The sequence below is a fragment of the Abrus precatorius genome, unplaced genomic scaffold, assembly GCF_003935025.1.
Source record: "Abrus precatorius isolate BTA unplaced genomic scaffold, Abrus_2018 Scaffold3, whole genome shotgun sequence".
NCBI lineage: Eukaryota > Viridiplantae > Streptophyta > Magnoliopsida > Fabales > Fabaceae > Abrus > Abrus precatorius.
Window position 1 is genome coordinate 22716199 of NW_020874373.1, and position 19319 is coordinate 22735517.

General features: G+C 38.3%; 1 non-coding gene and 1 pseudogene across 1 annotated transcript; one reads left to right on the plus strand and one right to left on the minus strand.

Moving 5' to 3' along the window:
- LOC113862346 overlaps positions 1 to 19319 on the minus strand; it is a 93906-nt pseudogene that overhangs the window by 60409 nt on the left and 14178 nt on the right.
- LOC113864064 lies at positions 13459 to 13563 on the plus strand. Its single transcript, XR_003504669.1, has one exon. It is a non-coding gene; the product is annotated as a small nucleolar RNA R71 (small nucleolar RNA).

Consider the following 19319-nt stretch of genomic DNA (forward strand, 5'->3'; position numbering starts at 1 on the left):
TGAAATCTAGATGGTCTGGACCGTTTTTAATCAAGGAAACTTCTCCCTTTGGAGCAATTCTTATAGAAGATCTGAAAACAGGGAGAGAATTCAAGGTCAATGGCCAAAGATTGAAGATCTATCATGGAGAGGAGTTTACAAGGAACATATCATGCATGAAACTGGTTTCTCTTGAGTGAGAAACATTTAATGTCAAGCTAATGACATTAAAGAAGCGCTTTGTGAGAGGCAACTCACATTTCTAACCCAATTTAACTTTTCTGCATTATTTTTGAATTAACAGTGTCCATAGAAGTCAAAGTCTGCACTTTTCATCTTGGTTACCTTGCTGAATTTGATGTTTGGAATAAATCTGGTGGCTGAAACAAGAATGCAGATTGGAATTAATTAGAATGCTTAAAGTTCTTGTACAGTCTGAATAATAGTTATCAAATTCTGCAAATTCTCTGAAAAATACAAAGTTCTGCATCATACTCATCATATTCTATAATTTTGGTGCAAAAGGTAAATTTTGAAGCATGCTAAATCTGTCATTTGTAGCGAATCTGATAAATGCAATTGGACTTCATGCTATAATGTGTTATGGAAAAGTCAGAATTGCATTATGAATATGTTAAGCAGAAATTCTGCAGAATTCAACTGTGATGTTTGTTGCATCTGTAATTTGGAGCAAAAATGATGAATGAATTGAGAGTTCATGATAGGAGTGTGTAATGTAAAAGTCAAAACTGCATAAGTAGGGACTGAATACTTGTTCTGCAGAAATTCTGCAGAATTCAGCCTTGAATGAATGTTGCATATGTAATTAAGGGTGAACATGATGAGGGAAGTAGGTATTTTATATGGTAAGTGTGTATTGGAATGATTATGATTTGTTAAGTGAGCCAATTAAAGTTTGGAGAACTTGAATTGATGAAAGGAATCACTCTTTTGCAGGAAAGCAATCACGCAGAGATGGAATTCTGAGATTTCCCCTCTGGAACAATCACTCTCGCTGATGAGAGTGATAACGCAGAAACTGACTGGAAAACACAGCTCTCTGGAACAATCACTCTCGCTGATGAGAGTGATAAAGCAGAGGCAGATGGGAAAAACACACTCTCTGGATCACTTCCTTTCCTTGTCAAGAGTGACCACGCGCAAGTAAGTATGAATATTTCATAGCGCGTTACTCCTTTTAATGAAAAAAGTGACCGCGCTCAAGCAAAAAGCTTGCGCGTTATCACTTTGCCCAGCAATAGTGATAACGCGCATTGCATTCAAACTTTTCAAGTTCTCTGGAACACTCACTCTGTTCGACAAGAGTGACAACGCAGAATTTTATTAACAAGGGAACGTTCATTTCTCACTTAAAAAGTGGGCACGTGCACACGCGTGACCCCAGACTCCATATAAAGGAACCACGCTCACATCCATTTAAACCTAAATCCCCATTCCCCTCTGAAAATCCTCTGACTTTCAATCTTTCGTGAAGCAACCAGCAAGCAATTGCTCCTTCTTTTTCACTGTCATTCACATTTCTGAAGCTCAAGGTACGTTCTCTGCATTCTCTGAAATTGTATTTAGGGTTTTTCTTTGCTACAACTCTGGAAAAATGTCAAAAATGGCAAGTGGGGAAATATCTTGAACGTATTCGATTTAAGGAACTTTAAATACTGTGAATAGGTTTTCAAAGTCATTCAATCTCCTCTGTTAACATATTTACATTTGCATTATGCGAAAAATCTGAACATGACTTTGAAAGAAATAGAAATACTCCAGTTGCCATCAACGAAAATACTCTTTGCATGCAATATTTGAATGTTGATGTCTGAACTGAGTTGTATGGAACGAATTACTGTTGTATATTGCACTGCCTGATTGTACAGATAGCATACTGATAGTCCTGCATTAAACTGATCTTTAGTCTTTGATGATAATGAATGAGTGCACTGTCCTAATTGTATGTGATTCAAAGAAACAATAGGCAATATTCTGGATGAATTTTACTGTAAGAAGAAAATTTCTTTTAGGAACCATTAGTAGTTGAAATTTGGTTAAAAATTGTGATTCTTTTTCTGCATTCTTGGTGAAATTGTGAACTCTGAGGGAACAAATTATGAAGGCCAGTTTAAAATCCCCTTAATATAGTTTGATTAATTTTGTACCTAAGTTCTGGTATATCTGAAAAGTTAAGAGAGCATGTAAAAAAATATGTTGATGACCTATAATAGCATCTCTGTGTTAACCTGATTTGCTTTGAGAGTGTGCACTCTAAACTACAAATTTAAAGGTTTAACCAATTTTGACTGTGATTGCTTAGTAATTTGCAATAGTGCTTGTGTGTTGATATGATTACATTCTCATGACAGCAACTGATTGTAAATAGATACATACTGTAAGTTGGAATTCTGCACATGGATTGATTGAAATTATCTAGTAAAGAGATGTATACTGTCACAATTCTGTGTCATGAATTTTAAACTGTCAAATTACTTACTTGTTTTTGCAGCCACTTCAAAATGGTCAGAACTTCTTTGAATACACCAGTTGGACCTTCTAAGAAGACCAAAGCTGGATCTGCCAGCAACACTCCAAGAAGGAGATCTATCAGGAATATGCAAGCTGGAACAGCCAGGAATTCTTCAACCACTAAAAGAGCAAGAACTGATGGTGTCTCACCTTCCTCACCCATTGAAATCGCTGACCCTCCTCAGCCAAGTGTACCCACACCTGCAACCTATTCACCACCTCAGTCGACCAGAAGAAATGCTCCTTCTACCTCTACCCCTACTGATCATGATCCAAGATTCAGGAGTATTGCTCACGAAAACTATTTCAAGGCAAATATTCTGAGGAGGAAGATTGTCCCAGATGGAGCCTTTGAAATTGCTGAAGGCAACTACCCTGAGTACTCAGAAGAAATTTAGAAAAGGGGATGGGATAACTTCTGCTCCTTGGCTGATAATGGTTGGAGAGAAATTACACAGGATTTTTATGCAAATGCAATGCGGTTCAAGGGAGACCAAATTCCCAAATTTCACACAATGGTCAAGGGTATGAGGGTGGATTTCACTACTGCCAACATCAATCGGGTGTTGGAAATTTACACTGAAAGGCAACCTGGGCAGATGGACTTCACTGACTTTAAGAATAGTCCAGACAAGGATTATATTGAAATCCTGCACAGAATTGGAAGGCCAGGCACAACTTGGCAGCTGAACCTCGCCTAGAAACCCAAGTGTATCACCACCAAGAACCTGCTACCATTTGCTAAAGTCTGGAGTACCTTTCTATTGAATTCTTTCATGCCAGTCAAGCATAGTTCAACCCTGGCAGTAAAGAGGGCTGAATTATTGTTTGCTATTGTTAATGATATGTACATTGATGCAGGGGAAGTAATTAGTGAATGTATCTTAAATATTCTGAAAACAAAAAGAGATTCACTAGCCTTTCCCTCATTAATCACTTTACTATGTGAGGATGCAGGGGTTGAAGTTGGAGACTACCAAGAGAAAATAAGATCTGCTCCCCTTATCTCTGTCTCAATGGTAAAGGAAATCTATGCCACCACCTCCTGCACTTCAGCTGCACCTATCCCCACCCAGTTCAGAAAGGAGAAACCAATGAAGATGAAGGACATCCTACATCTTTTGGTTGAAAGGCAAAATCAATTGGCTGAACGACAAACTGAGCTCCACAACAGTTTGAAGGCAGGAACTATGCTAGTGGAATGTGTGTTGATGAATCTTGGTCAGAAGATGGGAATGACCAAAGATGAACTTTATCACACACCAGACTTGGCCGAGAATGCTCAATGTCTACGCTCATCAGTCTTTAAAGACTTGCCAATCTACAAGACTCATTTTCCACAGCCAACTGAAGAAGTGGTGGAGGAAGAAGAAGATGAGGAGGATGAGGAAGAAGATGAAGATGAATTTTCTGATGAGGAGGATGCTCAAGATGACTAGTTTAGGATTTTTGTTTTCTTTCCTGTTAATTCGAATTTTCTCTTGATGGTCTTGAAATTAAGTTTCAAACTTTTTGGTTTCATTTTAGAATTTGGGTTTGTAATTTGCACACTTGGTATATTTTGGTTTCATGCTAATTCTGAACAATTATATTTTGAACATACATTAATTCTGCAGAATTCAATCCCTTTTCACTTGATAATTGACAGAATTTTTGGTGTTTTGTGCAGAAAATGTCACAACCACACAATACTCACACACCATGGAAACTGACACTTGCACCAGCTACCATGAAAGGGGGGTTTCATTCTCTACCTCTTATTCATGAGTTAGCTTCACAATTACACTGAATTATTCCTGAAAAACACCAAAATACTAGAATAGATAATAAATTGCTGGCTGTTAATCAAATAAAAATGATTGACAATTTTGTGAATTCTGTGTGAATTTCTTTTTAAGTTGTTTTTCCCATTCTCAAAATGAGATCACACTTGTATTTTCAAAAATGAGGCAGTTGCCACTAGGTGCATAAATTTCTGAAAAGTGCATTGTGTTTTCATTAATCCACATGATCACTTATAAATACCTAGTGAGATTTGAGCTGTCTAATTCTTTTCTTGTGTGATTAATCATATTTGGCTGTATTCTCTAGAACTTGCCCTTGTTCTTAATTGAATATGCATGCTACAGTTTTCACCCACATGATAGAGGCCATGTTTGATTATACCTAGTCAGCTTAAAGGCCTTCCTTTATGATTGAATGTCTTAGTTCACCCTTTTGAGCTTAATATCCTTTTTCTTGAAATTACCTCATTATAAGCCTTACTGAAAAACCAATTTTTACCATTCAAAAGATCAAAGGCATAATGAGTTTAATCAAGAATGAGTTTTAAAACTAAGTTTTGGGTGGTATCCAGATTTTAATTGCTTAAGGACAAGCAATGTTCTAAGTTTGGGGTGGGAAATAGCATGCTATCTAAGTTTGAGTTCAACAAGCCAGAAAGAAAGAACAAAAGTGCTGTAGTAAAATGAAAAATTTATGAAGCAAAGCTGTGAAAAGAACAAAAATGTGAGTTCAAAAGAAAAGAAGTGCAGCAAAGTGCTGCAGAAAAAAAAAGATAGTGACTGAAAGCAAGAAAAGAAGAAAAGTATCAGTGAAAATTCTGCTGCAAGAAAAAAATTGGTTTGCTGCATAAGTGAGAGAAGTAAGGAGGAATAATGTAGATCCAGGCTAGTTTTAAAACAAATCACTCAAAATGCCTCTGATCTTTTGAAATTGCATGTATTGTTTTCCATTTTCTTTGATACCTACCTGAACCTTAGCCTTGTTATAACCTGAAAAAGTCCTCTAGATGTGTGATTAATTGTACTAAGCAGAGGAGATGGAGAAATTGGGCAAGCATATGGTAGAGTGCAGTGAAATTGATGATTTAGAGTGAAAACAGCACCTAAACACTGTTGAGTGATGAGAGAAACACTTCCAAGTGAGCTGTGATCATGTTGATTAATTGTACTCACATGAATTTTGATGAAAAATATGAACTTAGGTAGCAATTCTTACTCAATGATGACTATGCAGTAGGAATATCAAGATGAGTATTTGAAGGAACAACTTGATTGAAAATTTTGCAGAAAACACAGAATTGGAAATTGGAAAATCTGAGAAAAGCAATTTATGAACTGAATTTGAAAATGGAGGAACTTACCCTTGGTGTAGTTTGATTTGCTTGAGGACAAGCAAAAATTCAAGTTTGGGGTGGTGATGAATCCATATTTTTATTGATATTTTAGCATAATTCTAGCTCATTTAATAAGGAAAATATATGAAGAAAGCAGAAAAACTCATAAAAAGAGAATGATTGAAAGTTTTATTTCAATTTGTAGTTATTTTCGCATTTGTAGAATTTATGCTTAGTTCTTAAGGAATTTATCTTGTTTTGAAGTAATAAGCTGAGCAAAAGTCATGGAAATGGAGAATCAATGGGAAGGAAGAGGAAGAATGGCAATGTTGGACTCCAAAATACAAGAATTATGGGTTGCAGCCTGGGCCTGATCACTATTGTTAGTGAAAGTGATCATTCCAGAGCCTAAAGGAGAAGAAGAGCCTGTGCGTAATCACTTTTATTTACAAGAGTGAGCGTTGCCAGTGTGCGTTATCACTTTCGTCAACGAAAGTGAGCGTTCCAGAGAAGACTCCATTCCTAAGGAGCTGTGCGTTGTCACTTTCGCCAACGAAAGTGAGCGTTCCAGAGGCACTTGTATCAGGACAGCTTGCGCGTGGTTACTATTACTCACGAAAGTGATCACGCGCAGCCCTTGACCTCCTGCGTTGCCACTATTATGAATAAAAGTGAATGTTCCAGAGAAGCCTTCAACTCTGCAAGTTGCGCGTGGTTACTCTTGTTCTTGAAAGTGAACACGCGCACTACAAAAAGCTTCTGCGTGGTTACTCTTGTGAAGAAAAGTGACAACGTGCAGAACTGGGGTTTCTATATATACATGATTGAAGCGCGAAAACTGGGATTCTGTTCATTTTTCAGTTTTTTTAGTTAGTTTCTGGTTAGAGGAAGTGAGAGAGAGGAGTGGGGATTCAGATCTTGGAGCTTCACGAAGAGGAATTGGAGTGGAGCAAGCTTCCATGGCGTTTCTGAGTTTCTTCTTCTCTTTCTTTTTCTTCTTCTGCTGCCATGGCTGTGTAATTCGTTCATAGTTAGGGATTGTAGATCTGAAATGAACATGTTGAATTGATTTGGATCTAGATTTCAAGCTTTGGAATAGATTGAGTGATTGATTCTGAACTTCACGTGTGAATTGAATGAAAATTTGATTAACTAAAATCATATTTTTGTGATATCAAGGACTTTGACAATCATTTTTTTTTTTACATGTATTATGAACATGTATGTTGTCCACCACCCCAAACTTAAGACATTGCTTGTCCTCAAGCAACTACAATCATAATCAACACCCTAAACTTAGTTTCTTGCAATCAATCTTGAGGCAACTCAAAAGAAATACCTCTATTAAGGAAAGGGAAATATATTTGTTGACTAAGTTTGGCAAAAGCAAGAAATAGGGAACGGGGAAGTGAAGTACAAGGGTGGGGGGAAAGGTATGTGCAAAGAAGGCCTCAACCATCTAGATGAAAAATTGCATAATATATATTGAATTAAGAAACAGGGCAAGTTCTAGAGGATGAATGCAACAATACATGTAATATGCACACAGAAAAAGAAGTAAGAGGCCCAATTCACTACTATGGTAAAAGTGATAATAACTTGCAAAATGAGAGCACAATTCACCCGACAAGAAAATATGTTCAAAATGGTAAGGACAGTAAATATGTACAAAAATGAGAATGAGTAGGAGTTAGATGGGAAATTCAATCAGAGCATAAAAGCAAAATACGAAAGAGAACTAGATTAAAATGAAAAGAGAAGAAATGAAATAAGGAAAATATTTTATTATTATTATTATTAGTACTGTGCAGGAAAAGTAAGCTACAAATAAATACAAAATAGAGACAAAGAGTTCACCCCCCTTTTATAGATAGTGTATTCAAAGTTCAGGGTAAAATGATGCTCCTTTTGATGGAACTGAGGGCATCTCTGCACAATGATAACAAGAGTTCAGAACAAGAACGAAAAGGGAGGTAACATAATTGTTTGAAGGAAAGTAACATAAAAGCAGGAACGGAAAGACAATAAAAGGACAAGTGGTTCCTAATTACTTGGGAAAATAAAAGAAAATAAGTACAAGCAGAGAAATAAAAGAAAACACGAAAAGTGGACTAAATGGCATCTTCATCAGAGGTGGATGAGGTGGCGCCTTCATCTTCTTCTACTTCTTCTGCTTCCTCTGAGGAACTGGAGTTGCGGACATCTCTGGGAGCATTGGGATTGAATGGGGGCATGTCATTCTGAACAGCAGCTCGGAGGAAAGGGGCAGGGAAACGGTGGGCTTGATATATCTGGTCTGAAGTCATCCCCATCTTCTTGCCAATGTTCAGCATCATGGTCTCCATGAGGAGGAGCATGCTGGTTTGACCAGAGTGGATGGCAGACTGCCTCTGTGCTATTTGCTGCAGCTGTTCCTTGATTGTTGCAGGGGTCTCTTTCTTGTATTCGGGTGGCAAGGTGAGACCGGGGTCTGAAGACTTCTTTGGCTTAAATAGGTCCTTTACCAAGGCAGTGGAAATGGGAGGAAGTGCTCTAATTCTCTGTTGGTAGTCTCCAAAATCAACACCTGCATCCTGGCACAACATAGTGATTAGAGAGGGAAAAGCTAAAGAATCTCTGCTCCTTTTAAGGACTTCCAGCATGGCGCTGCTGATGACCTCCCCAACATGGATGGGTATGCCAGTGAGAATAGCATAGATGAGTTCTGCCCTCTTTACTGCAATGGTGGAGGTGTGGATGACTGGCATGAATGAGCTGACAACAAAGATACTCCACACCTTGGCAGGAGGGAGAAGGTGTTTAGTGGTCAGATTCTTGGGCTGCATTTTACAATCAAATTCCCAATTTTCTCCTTCAATGCAGATTGTTTGAAGTATAGGCTGGTAATCCTTTTCCTTTTGTTTGGAGAATGTAGTGAAATCCAATTGGCCAGGTTGCTTCTGCAGAGGGGGGATGTTTAAAACCCTCTGGATGTTGGCTGGAGTGAAACTAACTTGCTTACCCTGACCATGGTGTGCCTGGGGGGGTAAATGTCATCTTCCAGGCGCAGGGCATTAGCATAGAACTCCTGGGTGATGTCCTTCCACCCATTGCCTGCACAAGAAGTGAAAAGTCCCCAGCCACGTCTGTTTATCTCCTCCTGAAACTGTGGAAATGTCCCCTGCTGGATTTCAAAATTCCTGTCCTGGACGATCTGGCGCCGCAGGATGTTCTCTTTGAAATATCATGCTCTGAGACCTAAACCTTGGGTCATGAGTAGGAGGGGGTTGTGATGAAGAGGCTTCAGCTGTCCTACTCCTCTTGGCTCTAGGTGTGTTCCTTCTAGGATTGCCCGACATTATCTGCAGAGAAGAGAGAATATGTGAATGAATAGTGTAGGGGCTGCAAAATAATTTGATATCATCTTAAGTGATGTGTGTGCAAAAGGGTGTATAGTGCTACATATGACCCAGAGGGCAATCAATTTCAATCATAGCCTACAAACATAGAGCTCAAATGGGATAGACAAGAGCAATTAAGCACAAAGAATGGTGAGACATACGTACACTATGTATAGCAATCCAATGGATAGTAGAATATGACTTTTAAGGCTTTGAAGCTCAAGGATCATAATGCAGCAATTAATGAAATTAAAGTCACGAAAAGCATGTTCAACACCCAGAAAGAGCAACAATTATGGTTAATTTTGTAATATGCATGAGAATCAAGTGCAGCAAAAGTAAAATGGCATGGAATTGAAAAGCAAAACAGCAAAATGGAGGGGTCAAAACTAAATGGAAATAGGCACGAACCAAATTTAGGCAATAACATACATGAACAAGAAGTTTAAAAGCACTATTGACATGTTTAGAGCATAAAAATGAGGGAGGGGAGCATAACAAAAACAACAAATGAGAGTCATGGCAAAGAGGGAGTGGGCGTGGCCACTATTGGGGCCAAAAGTGGGAACGCTCACTTGAATGGGATTAATACGCCCCTTTGGGTGTAATTTAGTGACCTCTCCCTCTCTAATTCAAGTAAGAATGCTCAATTGTACAAGAATTACACCTCAATTTCAAGAAAAAACAAGTAAAATTGAAAAGCCCCAAATTGGGGAATCTATGAACCCTAACCATAAATGGAGAGAAATTGAGAGAATTACCTTGTTTGAAGCCTTGGGTGTGGTGAGGGGAGGTGCGTTTTGGCCCTAGGAGTGAGTGGGTATGAGTGGGTGTGAGTGGGTGACATGAAAATGGTGCGTGCTGGACGTTGGGCAGTGTGAATGCGTTGTGAAGTGGGAGGTGTGTGTGTGAAATAGTGAGCGTGTTCACTTTGAAGGGAATTAGTGCCTACTATGGGTTGGGCCCAAGGGGAATAGTGCAAATGGTGTACGTGCCTACTCTAAACAAGTAACGTGGGGCACCTAAAAAGCTAAAATTTGGTTCCAAATTGCGCATAGCCACTATGAAGCTTCAAAGTGGAAACTCCAGTGAAGGTGTGTGGCATGTCATTTGCGCGTGGCTACTTTGGAGCTTCAAAGTGGGAACTCCAGAGAGTTATTTTGTGGGACAAGTGCGCGTGGTTACTTTGGAGCTTCAAAGTGGGAACTACAGTGAAGGTGTGTGGCATGTCATTTGCGCGTGGCTACTTTGGAGCTTCAAAGTGGGAACTTCAGAGAGTTATTTTGTGGGAGATGTGCGTGTGGCCACTATTGGTCTCCAAAGTGTCCACGCGCAAATGATTGAGCTCCTGGGCGCCAAAGTGGTCACTCCCACTCTTAAAAGTGGGAACTACAGAGAAGGAGTTGCTTACCTTGAGCCAAAGTAGTCACTATAGCCTACGAGAGTGGCCACTTTCACGAAAAACAAATTGTACCAAGCATAAATGAGTACCCAAAGTGTTTGTTGCTGCCACAATCCCTGCAAAAATTCTAAGTCCACAGAAAATTATTTACACAAAATTGAATTATATTAGAAATCTATCTACAAATGAAAACAAATAAGAACAAAAACTCAATTGAAAGAATGCAAAGGAAAAGAACAAAATTCCTTATTCACGTGTGAGTTGCCTCTCACAAAGCGCTTCTTTAACGTCACTAGCTTGACGTGCGAAGTGATTTACTCATGACAGGGGTCTTGGTTGAAGGAATTGATGGGGGAGTACACATCCACCTCTTCAATCTCCTCCAAGGGAACTGAGTTCTCTAAAAAATGCTTCAGGCGATGTCCATTCACTGTGAAACATTTGTTAGTGGAGTCACTCTTGATTTCCACTGCACCATTAGGAAATACTTGTGTGACTATAAATGGACCAATCCACCTGGAATGCAGCCTTCCAGTCATGAACTTGAGACATGAGTTGAATAGAAGCATCTTTTGACCTACATAGGACTCTCCTCTACCTATCAATTTATCATGATACTGCTTGGTTCTCTCCTTGTAGGTTCTTGAGTCTTCATATGCTCCTAAGTGCAGTGCTTCTAGTTCTTGGAGTTGTGGCTTCCTTTTCCTCTTCCTCTTTCTCTTTCTTTTCCTCTGAAGTTGCTTCACTAGTTTAGTCCCCCCTTTCAACAGAATTTTGTGCATGCACAGGAGAGGGCTAATACTAGGAATGTCAGCTAAAGTCCATCCAATAGCTCTCTTGTGCCTTTTAATTACTTCCAACAATATCTTCTCTTGATCGCCTTCAAGCTTGGTGGAAATAATGACCGGGAGCTTCTCAGAATATTCTGGTAGGGGCTTCAACTCTAATGTGGGAGGTTGCTCCACAGAAGGAAGTGATTTGGCACTTTCATTTGACAAAGTCTCTGCAATATTCAAACCAAAGGCGTTAGATTCAACTGTACTTGTACTCAATACATCACATTCCAACCCTATAGAATTTTCAGGTTCATCAACGTTGAAAGTAGTAGAATTTGCATTCAAATAATTAGAAATCTCAGCACAAATTTCACACAGAGAAGAACTATTACACGATTCACAATTGGAAGTATCTACATAATCAGAAAAATTAAGGAGTGAGTCTCCTCCTAAAAATTCAGACAAATTTTCATCTATTGATTTATCAAGATGGTTAATGTGGAAAACAGAGTGTTCTTCATAGCATCCAGTATGTTAAAGCGGACAACACTGTCTCCAAACTCCATAGTAAGTGATCCGGCATACACATCAATCTTCGTTCTCGCAGTCTTTAAGAACGGTCTTCCCAAAATGATTGGTGCAACACTATCTATTGACTCTTTCATGTCAAGGATGTAAAAATCAGCTGGAAAAATGAGGTCATTCACCCTCACTAACACATCCTCCACAAGTCCAGCTGGATGTGCTGTGCTCTTGTTTGCTAGCTGGATGATGACACCTGTGGGCTGTAATGGTCCAAGAGACAAAGATGTGAAGATAGATAAAGGCATAACATTAATAGATGCACCTAAATCAAGCATGGCATTATCTATCCTATTGTTGCCTATAATGCAGGGAATAGTAAACGTCCCTGGATCTTTACATTTCTCAGGCATGGAAGTTTTTTGCCTCTCAAAAAGAGCTGATACATTCCTCCCCATGTTCACTCTTTCATTACTCTTTAGCCGCCTTCTATGAGTGCACAAGTCCTTAAGGACTTTGGCGTACTTTGGGATTTGCTTGATAGCATCTAACAAGGGGATATTGACTTCAACTTTTCTGAAAGTATCCAGAATTTCTTTATCAACCTCTTCTTGCTTCTTGGTGGGTTGAACCATTCTTTGAGGGAAGGGAATAGGAATGGACCTTTCCTCTTTGTCTACCACTTTTGGTTAACATGGTGTGGGCATAGGTGCAGGCTGCTCTTGGCTCTTAATCTCTCCTCCTTCACCTTTTGCAGCTAAAGTGCAACTAGGATCCTTCTCCTTAAGCATTTATGGCTCTTGCATCACCTTACCAGATCTCAAGGTAATGGCACTCACATTCTTTGGGTTTGTTACAGTTTGTGCAGGGAGATTGCCTGAACCTTGAGATTGAAGTTGATTTAGGGATGAAGCAAGTTGACCCATTTGATTCTCCAAGGTCTTGATACTTGCTTGAGTCTGTTGTTGGAAGGCCTGACTCTGTTGCTGGAAATTGAGATTACTCATGGTGAGTTGCTTCACAAGGTCTTCCAAAGATGACTCACTCTTTTGAGGTGCAGGAGCTAGTGAAGGGGATGTTTGATGGTGTTGTTGAGATGAAGATGATGGATGGTGATGTTGTTGGGCTGAATATGGCTTGCTTTGTCCAGCTTGATGCGGTTGGAAATGGTTGTTGGATGGTTGGCTAGAGCCTTGATGCTGTGCATTTCCTCCCCACCTTAAGTTAGGATGGTTCCTCCAACCGGGATTATATCTATTGGAAGATAAATCCCAGCTTTGTTGTTGCTGCGGCTGCTGAAAAGGGAATTTATTAGCGTAAATATTAGTAGCATAAGCTTGAGGATTACCTTCTGAAGATTCAGTTTCTTGCAATGTGGGGCAACTATCAGTGAAGTGATCCGTAGATGAACAAATCCCACAAAGCATTGCTGGAATGGATGGAGGTGGAGGTGTATATGCAACAGAATTCTTTTGGATGGATGCCAACTGTTTCACCATAGAAGCCAACTCATCTAGCTTATGCTCCAGCTTGTGTGAGTCTGAAGTTTGAATTTCATTAACACTCCTAGACATGAGAGAATTTTGCCTTGTAGCAAATTGTTGAGAGTTAGCTGCCATATTTTCAATGAGGTTTCTAGCGACAGCGGGAGTTTTGTCAACTAGGGCTCCCCCACTAGCTGCGTCGATCATGCTCCTATCCATTGGGTGTAAGCCCTCATAGAAGTATTGGATTAGGAGTTGGTCACTTATCTGATGATGGGGGCAGCTAGCACAAAGTCTCTTGAAACGCTCCCAATATTCATACAAACTTTCCCTTTCCAACTGCCTAATACCACATATTTCCTTTCTTATTGAGGCAGCTCTTGAGGCAGGGAAAAATTTTTCCAGGAACAATCTCTTGAGGGTGTCCCAACTTGTAATAGAGCCAGGTGGAAGATAATACAACCAGTCTTTAGCCAAATCCATAAGAGAGAATGGAAATGCCTTCAATTTGACATGCTCTTCCGGAACACCTTGAGGTCTCATAGTGGAACATACAATGTGAAACTCCTTCAAGTGTTGGTGAGGGTCTTCACCTGCAAAACCATGGAATTTAGGTAGAAGGTGAATTAATCTAGTTTTCAAAACAAAAGGGGCATCCACATCTGGATATTGGATGCACTATGTTTGGTATGTGACATCTGGTGCAGCTAGTTCCTTAAGAGTCCTCTCGTCACCTGCCATTGCTCCAAAACTAGAGTTAAGTGAAAATGGAGAAGAGTAAATAGAATTTGGTGTCACAGATTACAAAGATGCAGTAGGTGATGATGATGATTCAGAGTGTTTAGAGTGATCCCTATGTGTCCTAAGGTTCCTATAAAAAGTCCTATCAATCTCCAGGTCTAATGGATACAAATCTCCAGGGTTTGATCGGGTCATGCACTAGATATCGACTAACTAAATTGAAAGCAAATTGAGTAAATGATATAACAAGAACAACTTAAAATTTCTCTGCAGAATTTTGCAGAATTATGCAGCATAAAGTGCAGAAAAACAGAGAAATATGCAGCAAAATGAGTGCAGAAAAATGAAGGGAATGATGCAGAAAATCATGCAATGATAATGCAGAAACAGACCATAAAATTCGTATGACTATCAACACAATACAAAAACTCAAAATGAAACAAACATACTAACATGCAAAATGTTGTTAGCAATCTAAACACTAGCAAGTGCACTAGTATTGCAGCAAGTAATGAGTAATTTTTAAGAACAGGATATCGTCTTCACAGGGAATTTAGATTTCAAGTATCAATTCACAAAATTGTAACCATTTGAGCCATACGAATTTAGGAGAAGAGTTGTAACATACAAAAGCAATAAACCAAAGCAATTAAAAGTAAAGAAGAATGTGCAGAAAAACAGATCAATGATTTTGTTATAAGAGAAGTCCTTACTATAATGACATATGAAGACAATGAAAAGGAGGGAAAGAAACTTAATGACTATACCAAACTGTTGGAAGTCCCTCCACTTTTATTTCTCTTAAGTTCTGAATTAAATGAAAAGCTACAAGTTGGTGAGAAAAAGGGGAAATGGTTAAAGATAGAGCAAGAGTCGTTATCATCAAAATCATCTCTTAGAACCAAAGATCAATAGGCGTCAAGCTAGTGACATTAAAGAAGCGCTTTGTGAGAGGCAACTCACATTTCTAACTCATTTTAAGTTTTTTTGTATTGTTTTAGGAGTTTGTATTTCATATTCTGCAGTTTCTGAAATTTGTAATTTTGCATATTCATTCTTTTTTTAATTCCTTGCAAGTTCTGCTGCATCTGATTTTCTGAAGTGAATCTGATAGTTGATTAGAGATTTGATGTGGTGAATGTGTATTTGAAGGTTTAAAATTCTATATAATCTGAAACTTCTGCAATTTGATTCTGCTGCATATCTCTGCTGAAGTGAATTTGGTACTTGATTTGAGGTTCAATGATTAGAATGTGTATTTGCAGAATTAGAAATTTGTGCAATCATGTTTTGCAATTTTATCTAAGTTCTGCAAATATGTTGCTGCAGCTGTTTTTCTTAATTGAATCTGATAAATAATTAGAGATTTGGAATTGAGAGAAGTAAATTGAAGGATTAGAGTATGAGAAGTGAGTTAATTGAGAGTTTAGATGAATTAGATTAATGAAAGGAGTCACTATGTTGCAGGAAAGAAGCTACGCAGAGAATACATTTTGAGGATCTCTGTTGGAACAATCACTTTTACTGACAAAAGTGATCACGCAGAGGCATCAGGGTAATACGCTTCTCTGGAACAATCACTTTTACTGATAAAAGCGATTACGCAGAGACATATGGGAAAACTAACTCTCTGGAACGCTTCCTTTTATTGGCAAAAGCGACTACGCACAGGTAAGTATAACCTGGACCTCTGTGCGTTATTACTTTTATTAACAAAAGTTGCAACATAGTTACGTGTTATCACTTTTCCCAGCAATAGTGATAACACGCCCCTTACTCTGAAAAATACACTCTCTGGAACGTTCACTTTCGCTGATAATAGTGGTTACGCAGAGCTTTTCCTGATATTTGCCTCTCTGGAACGCTCACTTTTATTGATAAAAGTGATAACGCCCAAGCTTTCTTCTTCTTTGAACTCTGGAGTGATCACTTTTACTGACAATAGTGATCACGCCTACTCTGCACTTTCTTGGTCTTGTGTTTTTGGAGTCCAGACTTGCTTCTTTCCTCTTCCTTGTCATCAAACTTCCATGAATATGATCCTTGCTCAATTTATTCCTACAAAAACAAGATTAAAAACTTAATTTCTAAGCAAAATTTCTACAATTGCTAAAATAACTACATATGTAAACAAACTTCAATTCCTTCTTTTTTTTCTGAGTTTTTCTGCTTTCTTCATATATTTTTCTTATTAATTGTGTTAGAATTATGCTAAAATATCAGTAAAAATATGGATTCATCACAAAACATAAAAACAGAGCACTAATCATGTTCAACATAAGTTCAGCACCAATAATTCCCCGGCAACGGCGCCAATTTGATGAAACTATATTTAGCTACTCGTCATGCAAAAGATTGTCGTTAATCTTCATCAAATATGCAAAGAAATGAATGCAGTACTAGGGTGTTATCCTAGGTCGTCTCCAAGGAATTTTTGGTTGGGAACATACATCGAACAAGTGTAAACATGTATTTTAAAACAAGTAAATTGGGGGGAGGTTTGTCAATTTCCAGATTTTAATCAAGAACGAAATGTAAATTAATGAAATTCAATCAATTAAAATGAGTAATCCCTAGTCAAGCAATGAGTTCCATCATTATTCTTCCAAATGATTCAATAATCCCCTTTCTTTCCCTTAAATTAAGTTAATCTAACAAGCAAAGACTAACTTTAACATCCCAATTAAAATTAAGCATCTTAATGGGCTCCAATCTCTATCCCTAAGATTAAGCAACCTCAAGGATTAATCAAAATTAAGCAATTTTGAATTAGAATTTTGTTAGGTAAATTAGGGTTCATTAAGCAATGTTCCTTTCATGCAAATTCCATTTCATTCAGAGATTGGGGTTAATAAATTCAAGGAAAGAAAGATTTGTATTGCAATTAATCCCAAGAATTCAAGATTCATGTGCATTGACTAGGAATTACAAGAAAGTTTAGCCCTCCATATGGATGGGCTTCACGAATGAGAGAAAGAAATGCAAGAACGTAAACATCATTAATGTAAATTCAACAACAATCAAAAGAGAAATTGGAAATTAAAACCTATAGAGGACCCTTGGCTGTCACCCAAGACTCCAATGTCGTAAGAAATTATCCCAATTTGGCAAAGAAAAATGGTGTAAAGTGTCAAAACTCCCGTACCCTAATTCCTAAAATCTATTTATAGTGGATAACATGTCACCAAAGTGTCCACTTTTGCCTTTGAAAGGGTCCACTTTTGCCTTTGAACGTGTCCACTTTGGGCCTTGAAAGTGTCCACTTTGGGCCTTGAAAGTGTCCACGCGCAGGATGGAAGGATTGCCGCTTCTCTGGAGTTACCACTATTTGTGCTGAAAGTAGCTACTTTGGTGCGCGTGGTTACTTTGAGAGCCAATAGTAGCCACGCGCAGGAAGGCTTGAAAATTAGCGTCCCTGGAGCTTCTGGAGTTGTCACTTTTGGGCTTGATAGTGGCTACTTTGGTGCGCGTGATTACTTTGAGAGCCAATAGTAGCCACGCGCATCATGCTTCCAATTTAGCGTCCCTGGCGCTTCTGGAGTTGCCACTTTTGGTCTTGAAAGTGGCTACTTTGGAACTTTTAATGCCCAGACTTGTTGTAGTTGCCACTTTTGCTCCCAAAAGTGGCTACTTTGGGGGCAACTTTCATCCAAGGACCAAGATTTCTCAAATTTAACTTGGGCATTCTGCAAAATCATCAAGATAATTAAAATTGCAATCTATATCTATGTAATTAAATGCAAATTAACCAAAAATTAATAAACCTATGATATTTACTCAAAATGTGATTTCTATATTATTTGCACTATCTAAGTCCATTTCTTCTATTAAGGAGCACCAAAAAGGCAAGTAAAAATATAATAAAAAGTGAATTCATCACTACCACACCTTCAAGTTGTGCGTTTGTAATTGCCTTCGAGTCGTTTCACACAATGACATGATGCATGAAGTGACATCCTCAATTTTATTCAATAGTTTTCTCATTTCAAAAGAATTAAGCACAACAACCTAGCATCGTATGGAAAGAATATAACGATGCAAGTTTCCAGTCAAACGACTTAGAGACATGGATAGATTCCATGGTTTCAAACATCTTTGTGGATAGGTTCCACCTTATCTTTTGTTTTAAGTATGTTTCCTCACATGAATACAAACTACCTATTCTCTCGGTTTCCCATTTTAATTTTGAAGTTTGGACTTAACTTAGTTACTTCTAATACTTCACACGTTCTAAACCTTCTTACCACGCACTCTTAGTATTCTCTCTTGGTTTTCTTTCTTTTCTTACAAGTTATTCACACCATTTACCTCCTTACACTCTCGGTTCCTTACTTGCCACAAGCCATCCATTTACCAAGCCACAAGTTCATTTTGGATTACAAAATCCCAAGAGTAACTTAACTTATCAACATCATAAATCTAGAGTCAAAGGTTGCACCATATTTATTTCATCAGATTCTTGTCTTATTAGAATACCATGATGCATGAACACTCCAAATTGATTAACACATCACCAATCCATCACAAGGGCATATCATTCATCAATTTCCAGCCACATATATTTTCATGTTTTGGGTCTTTCATGCATTCATGCTTCACGTTTGTCCATTCAAAATCACACACACAAGTAGTGACGCACATTACACACCATTCACACATTTTTCAGCACCTAGATCATAGGCAATTCAACATTTTCACACACACCTATTCACGGCCAAACTCATGAGCATATAACCAACATTCACACGGGACTACCCTTAGAGTTATAAGCACTTCCACATATTCATTCACACATTCCAGCGCCATTTTTCTTAAGGTAAAAATAAATTGAAACCTTTTCTTTTTAACAAAAAGTCTTAATTTGAACTAAGGCGTATCAAGGCAATTTTACCAAACCTTAGGGGTTACTTTAACAAGTTTTTAAAGGTAAAACTAAGGCTGTCCAAATAATTTTCAGCAAGGAATTTCACCACACTTTTACTCTTTGTTTAAAATGATTTTTCCTACCATTTCTTTTTATGAAACTTTGTTCTTGAACACTTTTCCAATTCTGTCCAGCGCCTTATCTCAATGATTTCCAAAGTTCTCAACACATGTACTTTTGAAAACAAGCAACACTTTCCCTTAAACTCACATAATATTTCCCCAATGTCACCACATCAAATTTCACAAAGGAAACACTCTTTTTATGTCAAAGTCCCAAACTGTCCAGCCCCTAAACTCATCCAATTTCCTTTAATTTTCTACCCTTACGCCCTCTTCAAATGTACATGCAATCGCTTCCTAACATCGTCCAAGTGTCAAGGGTCACACAAGTTGAAATTCTTAGAGAAACCACAAACATCCAACACGTTAAGGTAGAAATGTCTTTGTACAAGATTTTGG